This window comes from Bufo gargarizans, chromosome 4 (assembly GCF_014858855.1).
Source record: "Bufo gargarizans isolate SCDJY-AF-19 chromosome 4, ASM1485885v1, whole genome shotgun sequence".
NCBI lineage: Eukaryota > Metazoa > Chordata > Amphibia > Anura > Bufonidae > Bufo > Bufo gargarizans.
Genome location: NC_058083.1, coordinates 297,000,832 through 297,016,767, shown reverse-complemented (window position 1 = coordinate 297,016,767; position 15,936 = coordinate 297,000,832). Strand labels below are relative to the sequence as shown.

At 48.6% G+C, this 15,936-nt stretch overlaps 1 protein-coding gene and 1 long non-coding RNA gene across 3 annotated transcripts in view; one reads left to right on the top strand and one right to left on the bottom strand.

Moving 5' to 3' along the window:
• Nucleotides 1-9,927: 9,927 nt before the first annotated feature.
• On the bottom strand, nucleotides 9,928-14,969 carry LOC122936109. 2 transcript variants are annotated; one of them, XR_006388883.1, is made up of 3 exons: nucleotides 14,951-14,969; nucleotides 10,523-10,668; nucleotides 9,928-9,987 (listed from the first exon to the last, which is right to left on the bottom strand). It is a non-coding gene; the product is annotated as an uncharacterized LOC122936109 (long non-coding RNA). The 2 variants fall into 2 exon arrangements; XR_006388882.1 differs by lacking the exon at nucleotides 14,951-14,969 and adding an exon at nucleotides 13,346-13,540.
• A 276-nt stretch (nucleotides 14,970-15,245) lies between these two features.
• The window catches only part of LOC122936108 (amine sulfotransferase-like), a 74,273-nt gene continuing 73,582 nt past the window's right edge, over nucleotides 15,246-15,936 (top strand). Inside the window, exon 1 of the mRNA XM_044292127.1 lies at nucleotides 15,246-15,373. The gene's annotated coding sequence lies outside the window, so the exon portion shown is untranslated. The remainder of the gene's footprint in view (nucleotides 15,374-15,936) is intronic.

Here is a 15,936-nt window from a genome sequence, read left to right as displayed (position 1 = left end):
ACCACGACTCCAGAAATTGCAAAGGAATTCTGTAGGTTTTATACCTCTCTTTATAACTTGGAGGAAGAAGATGGGACTAGAACCCATAAGAACTTTTATTTACAGTCCCGCATTGATGATTTTTTAAACTCCATTGACATACCTACCTTATCTGCCGAGGATAAAACAGATCTATTAAAACCGTTTACAGAGGCTGAAGTTACTAAGGTTCTCCATAGTTTTCCATCGGGGAAAAGCCCAGGGCCTGACGGTCTTCCTCTAGTATACTATAAAAAAATAAATAAAAAAAAAAATAAAAAGAAGAAGAAGTGCAGATACATTGATCCCACATTTTACTAAGTTGTGTAATTCCCTCTTGCGTGGTTCAGGTCTTCCCCCACAGGCCCAGGTGGCAAATATTTACGAATATAGCACTATATTAAAAATATTCGTCATTTCAGCAAAGTCAAGCATTGCTATGCTTATTGCTTAAAGCTTGTGTGCGATCCGATCTACTCGCATACTGTAAAGACGATTTTTTCGCAAAGACTAAGTTATGTTCCATGACAAGCAACCGTGCCCAGAATTCACTTGACATGTCAAAAACCATGTAACCGTGCTGCTCAGGGCCGCACGCACCGCACGGCATACACATAGGCGGCTGGGGGTGGGACGGGCGTCCCAGCGGCACTGCAGCTGCTCAAAAAACAATAGGCGATTATGATCATTTTTTATTTAATTAAGGCAACAAAAAACAAATAGGGTTATTTTTTGGTTTGGCAGCTCCCACTCTTTCTGCGGCGCCGAGTGCACCCTAAGGCAGGTGCTTGGTCTGCCTTATGATAGCGCCGGCCCTGCATGCAGAGACCTTTGAAAATTATTACTTACATAACTGATAATTTTTTTTACAGTTGACAAACTGAGAGACTGATCAGTTATTGCAATGTAATAATGGTATGGATCCACATCCGTTAGTATATCAATGCTGTCCTTTTCTATATATATTGCCAGATCTGGCAGGCATTTTGGGCAACGAAACTGCTTGACAGATTAATGTACCGCAAGTGTGAAAGTACCTTTGTGGTCAGAACCTATGCGAGTAGGAGTCGCCCAGCCGCCACCCCCTACCTAAATGGCCTGAGGTTGTGCCTTGGCCTTACCAGGTCAGTATGCCTAAAAGGGGGCATACTCTTATTGTGATGAAATGAATGACTGAATGAAGAGTGGGAATGGGAGGGCGGGGGATGTCCAAATCAGCCGACGTGAAGCTTGTGTGAGCCGGACCGCTTAATAAGGTACCGGCTCCTCCCACAAATCCAGGCTAGCCAAACAGCTAGCCTTAACACTTGTGGTCAGAACCTATGCGAGTAGGAGTCGCCCAGCCGCCACCCCCCTACCTAAATGGCCTGAGGTGTGCCTTGGCCTTACCAGGTCAGTATGCCTAAAGGAGGCAAAAACCAACTGATAAGGGAAGGACTGGCCTGACCTGTTACTCTGCCAACTTACTGAATGCTCGGACCAGCTCAGCCTGTGGCTCCGGGATATATCGGACAAAGCATCCCGAACTCCAGCGCCACAAGTGTTTGATGAGGTGCGCTGTGACCCCCTGCTTGGAAGCTGCGGATGCTGCCCCGATGCGGAAGGAAAGCCCCGAGAATTGAGCAGGATTCAACCCTACATTGGTCAACAGAATGCGGATGTGCTTGACAAACTGGCTAGATGTCAGCGGACCGATGGGAAACGGGAGTAAAGGGTCAGTGGAGACTAAGGGCCAGAAAGAGGCTGTCCAAGACTGTCACTGGACACCATGCGTTCATGGTCTGGAAGATCTTGACTAAGTGGCCGGGACCCACCTGCCTGGTTTTATCGTGAGGCAACTGCAAGTGATAGCTACTACCCACCTTGACTAAATCTCCCTTGCGGAGAGCCACCACCCCCTGTCTAGTCTGTCACTTCCCCGGGTCTCAAAAACCCATAAAACGCTAAATACATCGCAGATTTGATCACAAGACTGGGAAGGACTCCGAATGGTGATAGTGAAAGAACTTCCAACAGACTGCGAAATATGTCCCCCATAATAGGTCGACGGATCGACTTGACTGTGACCCGACTCTTCTGTATACCTCTGAGGATGGCCTTGATTGGGTGAGCCGCAAATATGAAAGGTCTGTCCGGCTCTTGAAGTGCCAAAAAATGGAACCAAATGTCAATTTGGTGGCGAAATAATATCCATCTCTCCATTTGATACCATGCCACTGCCAGAGAGATGGGCTAATGGGCAGCATTTTGAACGCATCAGATATATCTGCTTTGGACAGCCAAGCACCCTTACCTTTCTGGAGAATGACCTGGATAGCCTGGCCCACAGAAGTATATTTCAAAGAAAATTCCTCCGACGGAATCAACGAATTGAGACTTGGAACGTGAGAAGAATGAGGAGCAGACAAATCATAAATCAATCAAAATGTATTCGAATATTTCCCCTGCACCACCCCCACCGGGCTCACCCTCCATGTGTGAAAAGGAGGGGACTGAAAAGGTCCGATGACAAAGCCCTTGTCCAGCTCACTCCTCAACAATTCGTCCACCAGACCAGCATGGTCAAAAGTCTGCTGTGGCAGGGTGATGAGCCCAGTGTGGAATCCCCGGGAAAACCCCTCCACCAGGAATGAACAGAACTGTTGCATCGGGTGAAGCCGCAGTAGCTGGTCTAATAGCTCTACGTCCACCCGGCTCAGTCATGCCGACTTCAAGGTGCAGACCATGACTGGATGTGCCCTGAAACACGTGGCACAGACGTGCAACAACCTACACTGACTGTAGTTGCAAATGGCATAATTAAAATTGTTGCACAGCTGGGCTTTGCCTAAGAAATGGATTGGTCTCCCTAGTCTATCATGCTGAGCTGACTGCTGACTAGGACCCGGGTTGGGCGCTGCTCTGGAGGTGCTGGGAACAGCTGTAAGATCAGCCAATAGACACCAAGTGGTAGTATGGGCAGGAGACTGACATGTGGCGCACACCGGGGATTTCAAGCTGGCGAAGTGCCTGCAAAACAGCTCGATGTCAATGTTGCTCCAGTTTGTGACTACCTGAAACTGGGCCCAAATGGCTGCCGCTTTGGCTGAGAAGGACCTATGATAGTCATAGAACGCTGAACCCTCATACTTATGTGCCAGATCCACCACCCTGTAAAGATAAGTGTCCAGCTCTTCTCTTCTGTGGGGGCTAGCGGAACACAGAACGTCTTTGAACAGACTGAAGGCCAGGACAAATTCAGCCAGTTACAGTTTGCGGGTAAGCCTGGGGTCCTTGGTTTTGAGCACCACCTACACCTCGCTGCAGCCGAAGGAGTTATTATCCGCCACGTCGTGGGATGATATTAACAAGGACGCCAGGTTGACATCCTTACCCTCCAAGATCTCTTTCTTGACACTAGGCCTGACAAAATACACTGGCGCAACTGAGGGTATCCCCCCACCCTGTGACAGATTAGCTGTTGGTAGAAAAGTAGACGTAGTACCTGCTACCACAGCCGGAGGTGCCGCAGCACTGGCTGGCCCGACTACTAGGGGGGGGGTCGCGACGCTGCTCCCTCACTTCCATCCTGGCTTGTAAATCCTGGATGGAATTCGTGAGCGTGTTTAACACTGCGTGTATCTGCACCAGCGAGGTGCTGATGGCCGTGTTGTCACTGTTTGTGGCAGATCTGACTGGTGGTGTACCGGGAAAAAGTAACTTGAAGAGTTCCGCCTTTCTGGCTGTAGCCGCGAACAGAATTCCTCTCCTCAAAAGTTCGGCCGTCAGTCTAGGCACTGTCCAAGACCTGAGAGATGGGATGCTACCATGTTCGGACCCTCTGCCTGGAGATGGAGGCAAGGACGCAAATTCCTCAATGTCAGAAGGCTGAGACATGACCACTGAAACAACCAAAACAAAATAACTTTGTTAACCCTGTGACCTGCTGCCCACAAGTTCGCAGACAAGGTGACAGACTAGAAACGCCCCCTTCCTCCCCCCACAGCGTAATGCGAAATGAACGAGAAGCCGATGAGGCTGACGGGAAGTATGTTAGTCGTTTCCACTGACGCATGAAGCAAGCCCGAGTTTAAGATCTGCGACGTAACAGATCAATTCTAAACGAATACTGCGGGCTAATGAACCTACAGATGTGGTAGGTGATGTGTGTAAGAATAGGAATTGTGGAAAACGGACCGTATGACACTAGTCTACGAGATGAGACAACGTGTGCCGACTGCCGTGGCAGCGTGGTTGTACTAGCAAATGAACCTAACCTAGCGGTGTAAGTATGAAGTCTTAAGGAGAAGGGAAAAACAAATGCCTCTTTTTTTTTACCTTCTCTCCTTGCCGTCAAAAGCTAACTGATGTGAGAAAATACTAGCTAAAATAAGCATGTACTGTATGAAAAATGTAACATGGTGTGCACAAGTAGATGAATGCAAGAAACCCCAAGGAATAGCACCTCTACACATGCACTTAAAGGGAACCTGTCACCGGGATTTTGGGTATAGAGCTGAGGACATGGGTTGCTAGATGGCCGCTAACACATTCGCAATACCGAGTCCCCATAGCTCTGTGTGCTTTTATTGTGGAAAAAAATAACGATTTGATACATATGCAAATTAACCTGAGATGAGTCCTGTCCTGGAGATGAGTCATGGACAGGACTCATCTCAGGTTAATTTGCATATGTATCAAATCGTTATTTATTTCCACAATAAAAGCACACAGAGCTATGGGGACTCGGTATTGCGAATGTGTTAGCGGCCATCTAGCAGCCCATGTCCTCAGCTCTATGCACAAAATCCCAGTGACAGGTTCCCTTTAAGGAATAGCCATGAAAAGCTGCAGTAGGTGCTGAGCAGACATGAACCAAATGTGATGCAATGCTGCCCCCCTAGTGCTATGTCCAGAATTGCAGGTGAGATTTATTTAGACACGAGGCACGATCTTCCAGCGTACCTCCCACTGCCTCACTCACTTTCCCAACCCCCAATATAAACAAACCAGCGATCCTGACGAAAAACCTGTAGAATACAGGAAGGAGAAGAAGTAACCACCCGGTGACACGTTATACTACCCTACCTCGTGAGATTTCCCTACCCTCTGACTTCCTGTCGCATGAGCGATGACGTCGGGGGGCGTGTCTCACTTTTCTCCATCTGCGCATGCCCAAAAGGACACTCTAGTGAAAATCTCAAGGCTGAACTTAGCAGCACGCCGGGAACCTGCGCATGCGTCTGGGAGCCGAGGTAGGGAAAAATCACGGGTCAGTGCGCAAGCGCAGTTAACTCATTAAAATCCACCCGATATACGCGCCTGCGCAATGTGATGGTAGGGAAAAATTACGTCCCAGTGCGCAAGCGCCGAGGGTAAGCATGAATATCCATGCCAAAAGCACTTTTAACCCTTTGCAGGAGCTATTCTCATATTGGTTCTTGACTGATTGTCCTCCTATATATAGGTTCTATTATATAGGGGGTCTGTCTGCACAGTATATGGGGGGGTCTGTCTGCACAGTATATTTGGGGGGCTGTCTGCACAGTATATTTGGGGGGCTGTCTGCGCAGTATATTTGGGAGTCTGTCTGCGCAGTATATAGGGGGCTGGCTGCACATTAAATGGGGGGGCTGTCTGCGCAGTATATGGGGGGCTGTCTGCGCAGTATATGGGGGGGCTGTGTGCGCAGTATATGGGGGGGCTGTCTGCGCAGTGTATTGGGGGGCTGTCTGCGCAGTGTATTGGGGGGCTGTCGCACAGTATATGGGGGGTCTGTCGCACAGTATATGGGGGGGCTGTCTGCGCAGTATATGGGGGGGCTGTGTGCGCAGTATATGGGGGGGCTGTCTGCGCAGTATATGGGGGGCTGTCTGCGCAGTATATGGGGGGGGCTGTCTGCGCATTAAATGGGGGGGGCTGTCTGCGCAGTATATGGGGGGCTGTGTGCGCAGTATATGGGGGGCTGTCTGCACAGTATATGGGGGGGCTGTCTGCGCATTATATGGGGGGGCTGTCTGTGCATTATATGGGGGGGCTGTCTGCGCAGTATATGAGGTGCTGTCTGCGAAGTATATGGGGGGGCTGTCTGCGCATTATATGGGGGGGCTGTGTGCGCAGTATATGGGGGGGCTGTCTGCGAAGTATATGGGGGGGCTGTCTGCGCATTATATGGGGGGGCTGTCTGCGCAGTATATGGGGGGGCTGTCTGCGTAGTATATGGGGGGGCTGTCTGCGCAGTATATGTGGTGCTGTCTGCGAAGTATATGGGGGGCTGTCTGCGCATTATATGGGGGGGCTGTCTGCGCAGTATATGGGGGGGCTGTCTGCGTAGTATATGGGGGGGCTGTCTGCGCAGTATATGTGGTGCTGTCTGCGCATTATATGGGGGGGCTGTCTGCGCATTATATGGGGGGGCTGTCTGCGTAGTATATGGGGGGCTGTCTGCTCAGTATATGGGGGGCTGTCTGCGCAGTAAATGGGGGGCTGTCTGTGCAGTATATGGGGGGGCTGTCTGCATAGTATATGGGGGGGCTGTCTGCGCAGTATATGTGGTGCTGTCTGCGAAGTATATGGGGGGGCTGTCTGCGCATTATATGGGGGGCTGTCTGCGCAGTATATGGGGGGGCTGTCTGCGTAGTATATGGGGGGGCTGTCTGCGCAGTATATGTGGTGCTGTCTGCGCATTATATGGGGGGGCTGTCTGCGCATTATATGGGGGGGGCTGTCTGCGTAGAATATAGGGGGGGCTGTCTGCGTAGTATATGGGGGGGCTGTCTGCTCAGTATATGGGGGGCTGTCTGCGCAGTATATGGGGGGCTGTCTGTGCAGTATATGGGGGGTGTCTGCTCATTATATAGGGAGGTCTGTGCAGTATATGGGGGGGCTGTCTGTGCAGTATATGGGGGGCTGTCTGTGCGGTACGGTATATTGGGGGATGTATGTGCAGCATATTTGGGGGGGGCAGTGTATTATATTTGTGGCCTGTGTGTTAGATGTGTACAACCCTATTTTAACAAAAATTCCCTATATCTCCTATGCCATGGCATGTTTTTTGCTACGAAACTGCAGTCATCTCGTCACTTGGAGAAGGATGAGAAGCGGCCCCCATCCAGAAGGACACACCTGCCACCAAATCCGTCTCTCACTGGATTCTGTAATCCCCGTCTGCTGTGTATATGTGCACCGTCCGTCTGCTGCACTGCGTCTGTTCTGCCATTTGCTCTAACCATTTTAATTAAAAAAAATTGTGTCACAACTCTGACCAGCATGTTCTCCTATGGAACACAAAGTACCTGAAGTGGTAAGAAGAAGCCCATGTGTGAGGCCCGCGCCCTGGCGGGAGCATTGAAGGGGCATCTGACAGGTGACGAGCTGCTCCAGCATTGTGTACTGTGATCACCACGAGTTCAGAGGTCGGCACCCATAGGCTGTCCACATGCTGTGAATTACATCTCCCATCATGCTGGTAAAGTATTATGGGAGGTGTAGTCCAAAACATCTGGAATACCAAATGCATATGAATGAAAAGCATGGTGTGTGACTGGTCAGTAACAAGGGTTGGAGCCTTGACGTGGCGTTACTGCTCACATGTGTATCCATGTGCCAATTCAACCAGTGTGAGTGACTGTAATTAATACTGATTAGGTAACTATAAATACTGTGACAATGGAGAATTAAACGACCGTATCTCCTACACACCGCTTACACCGTGACCGTATCTCCTACACACTGCTTACACCGTGACCATATCTCCTACACACTGCTTACACCGTGACCGTATCTCCTACACACTGCTTACACTGTGACCGTATCACCTACACACCGCTTACACCGTGACCGTATCTCCTACACACTGCTTACACCGTGACCGTATCTCCTACACACTGCTTACACCGTGACCGTATCACCTACACACTGCTTACACCGTGACCGTATCTCCTACACACCGCTTACACCGTGACCGTATCTCCTACACACTGCTTACACCGTGACCGTATCACCTACACACTGCTTACACCGTGACCGTATCTCCTACACACCGCTTACACCGTGACCGTATCTCCTACACACTGCTTACACCGTGACCGTATCTCACCTTTTGGACTCTTGTACACGACTATATGCACTAAAACATGTATAGTGATAGTTAACGGGCGATATTGATCGTGCATACAGGAGCACATGGCATCTTGATGTTGTTCATGTTGTGCCTCACAATGGGCTATTGTCCCGCATTCATATGATCTATTCTCTATTCGTGCTAAACAATAGCCCCACCTGAAGCTCGACTTGCGCAGCATCATTGTAATCTAGGATTGTGTGAACTCCTGTTGGCATGATCAATGCCAGTGTGGGACATATGGCCCTCTTGTAGGGAATACAGTCGTGTGAAAGAGGCCTTAAAATGAGTTTTCTCATCTCAGACAACAGGGGCGTATCGCTTGGATATGCCCCCATTGTCTTATAGCTGCTGTTCCCTGCACCTATATTGAGAACTGGTCCCCGAAATTGGAGTATGGCACAATGCACATGCTCTGCCGCCCTCCACTCTTCTCTATGTGAGAGTTGTGGATTAGCAAACAGTGGTCGACGGACCCCATTAAATCTGGTGTCCTCCAGCCACAGCGCTACCTGCTCCGTTCTCAATATAGGTGCGTGTCCCATCGGTGGTACCCACACCTATCAGACAATGGTTGCATATTCAAGTGATATGCCACCATTGATTGGGATACCCCTTTAACAGCAGTTAGTCCCTTGTGTGTCCATTGTGGTAATCACACTAGTTATGTCAGAGCGTCATAGGGAAATCATTAATCAAACTGTTAAATTACAATTTATTAATGAATTCCTGATGATGCTGATGGACCATGACTCCCACAAGGGCTCAAATGAAAAGGGGCAAGATTGAACAACGAACAAGCCTTTGCTGTTCATGTGCCAATCATAGGTCTACGATCAATAAAGAGCCAAAACATAGCTCATTACTGATGGTATTGTTCATGGTTCACCTTTGGCAATAATGTCGTTTAGGGGAAAAAAAAATACCAAGGGCTTTTCAATAAACGTACAGTAGTGACCCTATGGTAGTTGTAATGTCACCACAGCGGTAGTGCCAAAGGGTACTGTTACCCTGTACCGGCCAATGAAAACACAAATACATCGAAGTTAACTATACATTTTTTTATTTTTGTATAAATTACAATATATCCATAAAAAAAAATATATATATATATACATACTATACAAAAAATAATTTTTTTTAGTGGAGTAGGACTGTCGTGTAGGTGGTTTGAGGTTGGCAATGGTAGCCCCCCTGTCCTCTTTATTCTCTGAGCTAAAAATACAGTCCACAGGAAAGGATGCAGGTTGAAATTGTGGGTTGTATAAGGGTCTGAGGAGGAGGGTACCCGAGCATGTGTAGAGGTGGTGGGGAAAATAGTGGGACGGAGAAGTAGAAAAGAGACAGAAGGGAACACATGCCCGGGGGCTGGGAATGGGAAGGTTGTCGGTAATGGTCACTGGTGTGGGATGGGGTTGTGGGGGCCGTGGCCAATTTCTGTGACACATTCTCTAAGCATGATATTAAACTCATGCAACTGCTCGGGCGTCATTGAGTCCACCAAATTGATTATGCTTACCCCATAATGGTAGTTAGGGCTGCATTGGATCGCCGACTCTGCTCCCTCCCAGCGGCGAATCAAGGCAGCACTAAACTCCTTCTGATGTTCGTCCAAACCTTCTACAGTGTTGGAAACAACCTCTACACGGTCCACATAATCATTTTGCTTTGGCCTACCGGATCTCTGCATGCTCAGCAGGGCTCTTAAATTTGGATGTCAACCTAAGAGCCTCTGTTGAGCAGAGGGATCCGGTAGGGGACCCGGATTCTCCCGAGCAGATGCATGAGGGACAGGAGGTCTGGCGTTGGCGATCCATTCATTTTCCGCATCAGGAGGTTGTTCAGTCTCCAGAGTGCTGCTCTTAGTTCTGTATGAAAAAAATGAAATAAAAATTTACCTTTAAAAACACCATCCATGTCTGATGCTACGTCTACATTACACCATAAGTTGGCTGTCCAAAACAGGGTAGCCAAACGCTCTGCTGTTACAGACAGTCCCTTAAAGGGAACCTGTCACCGGGATTTTGTGTATAGAGCTGAGGGCATGGGCTGATAGATGGCCGCTAGCACATCCTCAATACCCAGTCCCCATAGCTCTGTGTGCTCTTATTGTGTAAGAAAACAGATTTGATACATATGCAAATTAACCTGAGATGAGTCCTGTCCCTGACTCCTCTCACATACAGGACTCATCTCAGGTTAATTTGCATATGTATCAAATTGATTTTTTTAAGCAATAAAAGCACACAGAGCTATGGGGACTGGGTATTGCGGATGTGCTAGAGGCCATCTAGCAACCCATGTCCCCAGCTCTATACACAAAATCCCGGTGACAGGTTCCCTTTAAATTACATTTCTTTTTACATTTCATTTACATTTCTTTAAAAAATATATATAATTTACCTTCTTTGTGCCATTGTGCGTCGTCGTAAACCAAGGCCGCTATATATGTACTCCCTGAGGTTGCGCCGGACCCAATCGGGACTGAACCTCCTTCTTATAGTCCATCCTGAAGCCGTCCTGGATAGATCAGCAACGCGTTGTGTAACCTGTTTAAATGTTGGAAAAAAAAAACATAACATGATGTAAGGTTAAGAACAATATGAATGTTTAAAAAAAAAAATTGCTGTTCTTACAACATATCTTCTGAGACACCGCATTTAAATCCCCCCAGGTCTCAGAAAGGTCAGAACATATGTCCCTCTATGGCCGTGTAAGCGGTGTGTAGGTGATACGGTCACAGTGTAAGCGGTGTGTAGGAGATACGTTCACAGTGTAAGCAGTGTGTAGGAGATACAGTCACAGTGTAAGCAGTGTGTAGGAGATACGGTCACAGTGTAAGCAGTGTGTAGGAGATACGGTCACAGTGTAAGCGGTGTGTAGGAGATACAGTCACAGTGTAAGCAGTGTGTAGGAGATACGGTCACAGTGTAAGCAGTGTGTAGGAGATACGGTCACAGTGTAAGCAGTGTGTAGGTGATACGGTCACAGTGTAAGCAGTGTGTAGGAGATACGGTCACAGTGTAAGCAGTGTGTAGGAGATACGGTCACAGTGTAAGCAGTGTGTAGGAGATACGGTCACAGTGTAAGCAGTGTGTAGGAGATACGGTCACAGTGTAAGCAGTGTGTAGGAGATACGGTCACAGTGTAAGCAGTGTGTAGGAGATACAGTCACAGTGTAAGCGTGGTAGGAGATACGGTCACAGTGTAAGCAGTGTGTAGGAGATACGGTCACAGTGTAAGCAGTGTGTAGGAGATACGGTCACAGTGTAAGCAGTGTGTAGGAGATACGGTCACAGTGTAAGCAGTGTGTAGGAGATACGGTCACAGTGTAGGCAGTGTGTAGGAGATACGGTCACAGTGTAAGCAGTGTGTAGGAGATACGGTCACAGTGTAAGCAGTGTGTAGGAGATACGGTCACAGTGTAAGCAGTGTGTAGGAGATACGGTCACAGTGTAAGCAGTGTGTAGGAGATACGGTCACAGTGTAAGCGTGTGTAGGAGATACGGTCACAGTGTAAGCAGTGTGTAGGAGATACGGTCACAGTGTAAGCAGTGTGTAGGAGATACGGTCACAGTGTAAGCAGTGTGTAGGAGATACGGTCACAGTGTAAGCAGTGTGTAGGAGATACGGTCACAGTGTAAGCAGTGTGTAGGAGATACGGTCACAGTGTAAGCAGTGTGTAGGAGATACGGTCACAGTGTAAGCAGGTGTGTAGGAGATACGGTCACGGTGTAAGCAGTGTGTAGGAGATACGGTCACAGTGTAAGCAGTGTGTAGGAGATACGGTCACAGTGTAAGCAGTGTGTAGGAGATACGGTCACAGTGTAAGCGGTGTGTAGGAGATACGGTCACAGTGTAAGCAGTGTGTAGGAGATACGGTCACAGTGTAAGCAGTGTGTAGGAGATACGGTCACAGTGTAAGCAGTGTGTAGGAGATACGGTCACAGTGTAAGCAGTGTGTAGGAGATACGTCACAGTGTAAGCAGTGTGTAGGAGATACGGTCACAGTGTAAGCAGTGTGTAGGAGATACGGTCACAGTGTAAGCAGGTGTGTAGGAGATACGGTCACAGTGTAAGCAGTGTGTAGGAGATACGGTCACAGTGTAAGCAGTGTGTAGGAGATACGGTCCACAGTGTAAGCAGTGTGTAGGAGATACGGTCACAGTGTAGCAGTGTGTAGGAGATACGGTCACAGTGTAGGCAGTGTGTAGGAGATACGGTCACAGTGTAAGCAGTGTGTAGGAGATACTGGTCACAGTGTAAGCAGTGTGTAGGAGATACGGTCACAGTGTAAGCAGTGTGTAGGAGATACGGTCACAGTGTAAGCAGGTGTGTAGGAGATACGGTCACGGTGTAAGCAGTGTGTAGGAGATACGGTTCACAGTGTAAGCAGTGTGTAGGAGATACGGTCACAGTGTAAGCAGTGTGTAGGAGATACGGTCACAGTGTAAGCAGTGTGTAGGAGATACGGTCACAGTGTAAGCAGTGTGTAGGAGATACGGTCACAGTGTAAGCAGTGTGTAGGTGATACGGTCACAGTGTAAGCAGTGTGTAGGTGATACGGTCACAGTGTAAGCGGTGTGTAGGAGATACGGTCACGGTGTAAGCAGTGTGTAGGAGATACGGTCACAGTGTAAGCAGTGTGTAGGAGATACGGTCACCGTGTAAGCGGTGTGTAGGAGATACGGTCACGGTGTAAGCAGTGTGTAGGAGATACGGTCACAGTGTAAGCAGTGTGTAGGAGATACGGTCACGGTGTAAGCGGTGTGTAGGAGATACGGTCACGGTGTAAGCAGTGTGTAGGAGATACGGTCACAGTGTAAGCGGTGTGTAGGAGATACGGTCACGGTGTAAGCGGCGTGTAGGCGATACGGTCACAGTGTAAGCGGTGTGTAGGAGATACGGTCGTTTAATTCTCCATTGTCACAGTATTTATAGTTACCTAATCAGTATTAATTACAGTCACTCACACTGGTTGAATTGGCACATGGATACACATGTGAGCAGTAATGCCACGTCAAGGCTTCAACCCTTGTTACTGACCAGTCACACACCATGCTTTTCATTCATACGCATTTGGTATTCCAGATGTTTTGGACTACACCTCCCATAATACTTTACCAGCATGATGGGAGATGTAATTCACAGCATGTGGACAGCCTATGGGTGCCGACCTCTGAACTCGTGGTGATCACAGTACACAATGCTGGAGCAGCTCGTCACCTGTCAGATGCCCCTTCACTGCTCCCGCCAGGGCACGGGCCTCACACATGGGCTTCTTCTTACCACTTCAGGTACTTTGTGTTCCATAGGAGAACATGCTGGTCAGAGTTGTGACACAATTTTTTTAAATTAAAATGGTTAGAGCAAATGGCAGAACAGACGCAGTGCAGCAGACGGACGGTGCACATATACACAGCAGACGGGGATTACAGAATCCAGTGAGAGACGGATTTGGTGGCAGGTGTGTCCTTCTGGATGGGGGCCGCTTCTCATCCTTCTCCAAGTGACGAGATGACTGCAGTTTCGTAGCAAAAAACATGCCATGGCATAGGAGATATAGGGAATTTTTGTTAAAATAGGGTTGTACACATCTAACACACAGGCCACAAATATAATACACTGCCCCCCCCAAATATGCTGCACATACATCCCCCAATATACCGTACCGCACAGACAGCCCCCCCCATATACTGCACAGACAGCCCCCCCATATACTGCACAAACCTCCCTATATAATGAGCAGACACCCCCCATATACTGCACAGACAGCCCCCCATATACTGCGCAGACAGCCCCCCATATACTGAGCAGACAGCCCCCCCATATACTACGCAGACAGCCCCCCCATATACTACGCAGACAGCCCCCCCATATAATGCGCAGACAGCCCACCCATATAATGCGCAGACAGCACCACATATACTGCGCAGACAGCCCCCCCCATATACTACGCAGACAGCCCCCCCATATACTGCGCAGACAGCCCCCCCATATAATGCACAGACAGCCCCCCCATATACTGCACAGACAGCCCCCCATATAATGCGCAGACAGCACCACATATACTGCGCAGACAGCCCCCCCATATACTACGCAGACAGCCCCCCCATATACTGCGCAGACAGCCCCCCCATATAATGCGCAGACAGCCCCCCCATATACTTCGCAGACAGCACCACATATACTGCGCAGACAGCCCCCCCATATACTACGCAGACAGCCCCACATATACTGCACAGACAGCCCCCCATATACTGAGCAGACAGCCCCCCATATACTTCGCAGACAGCCCCCCATATACTGCGCACACAGCCCCCCATATAATGCGCAGACAGCCCCCCATATAATGCGCAGACAGCACCTCATATACTGCGCAGACAGCCCCCCCATATAATGCACAGACAGCCCCCCCATATAATGCGCAGACAGCCCCCCCATATACTGTGCAGACAGCCCCCCATATACTGCGCACACAGCCCCCCCATATACTGCGCAGACAGCCCCCCCCATTTAATGCGCAGACAGCCCCCCCATATACTGCGCAGACAGCCCCCCATATACTGCGCAGACAGCCCCCCCATTTAATGCGCAGACAGCCCCCCCATATACTGCGCACACAGCCCCCCCATATACTGCGCAGACAGCCCCCCATATACTGCGCAGACAGCCCCCCCATTTAATGCGCAGACAGCTCCCCCATTTAATGTGCAGACAGCCCCCTATATAATAGAACCTATATATAGGAGGACAATCAGTCAAGAACCAATATGAGAATAGCTCCTGCAAAGGGTTAAAAGTGCTTTTGGCATGGATATTCATGCTTACCCTCGGCGCTTGCGCACTGGGACGTAACTTTTCCCTACCATCACATTGCGCAGGCGCGTATATCGGGTGGATTTTAATGAGTTAACTGCGCTTGCGCACTGACCCGTGATTTTTCCCTACCTCGGCTCCCAGACGCATGCGCAGGTTCCCGGCGTGCTGCTAAGTTCAGCCTTGAGATTTTCACTAGAGTGTCCTTTTGGGCATGCGCAGATGGAGAAAAGTGAGACACGCCCCCCGACGTCATCGCTCATGCGACAGGAAGTCAGAGGGTAGGGAAATCTCACGAGGTAGGGTAGTATAACGCGTCACCGGCGTCTGAAAGCTCCGACTTGTGGGGGCGCGCAATGATGACGTCACTGACCCGGAAGTAGGACATCCAAATCAGCCGACGTGAAGCCTGTGTGAGCCGGACCGCTTAAGAAGGTACCGGCTCCTCCCACAAATCCGGGCTAGCCAAACAGCTAGCCTTAACACTGACCCTACATACTTTATATACCTGAATAGAACACTACATGACACTGGTTATATATATGTAGGATAAATCACCATGACGGCTGATTGGTCTCATAGACGTAAACAATCAGCCATTTGAACCTAATAAAGTCCTGAACTGGCCAAAAGTGCTTTTGGGTCAGCTGTATTTAGAGATCGATATGTATATTAGAAAACTACTAGTAATTTTTAAGTATAAACAAAGAATTATATTTCAAATTATTTATTGAAAATTAAATTTAAATATAATCACATACATGTTATATAAAGATAATTGAAAAAATAATATTTTAGCAGCAAAATTCAACTTACAAATCAGAGGAGAACAACAACTCCTATAGTTCAATGTTAAAAATGTATATCAAAATCAGCTGAAGCAAGTGGAACATCCTGATAATATCTAAAACCAGTGTAACGCCCTTCAGGGTCTGGAAATCTCTGCCTTATTTTTTTTGTTACACAGTGTAAACATTTTATTACAATAGACAGTGTAT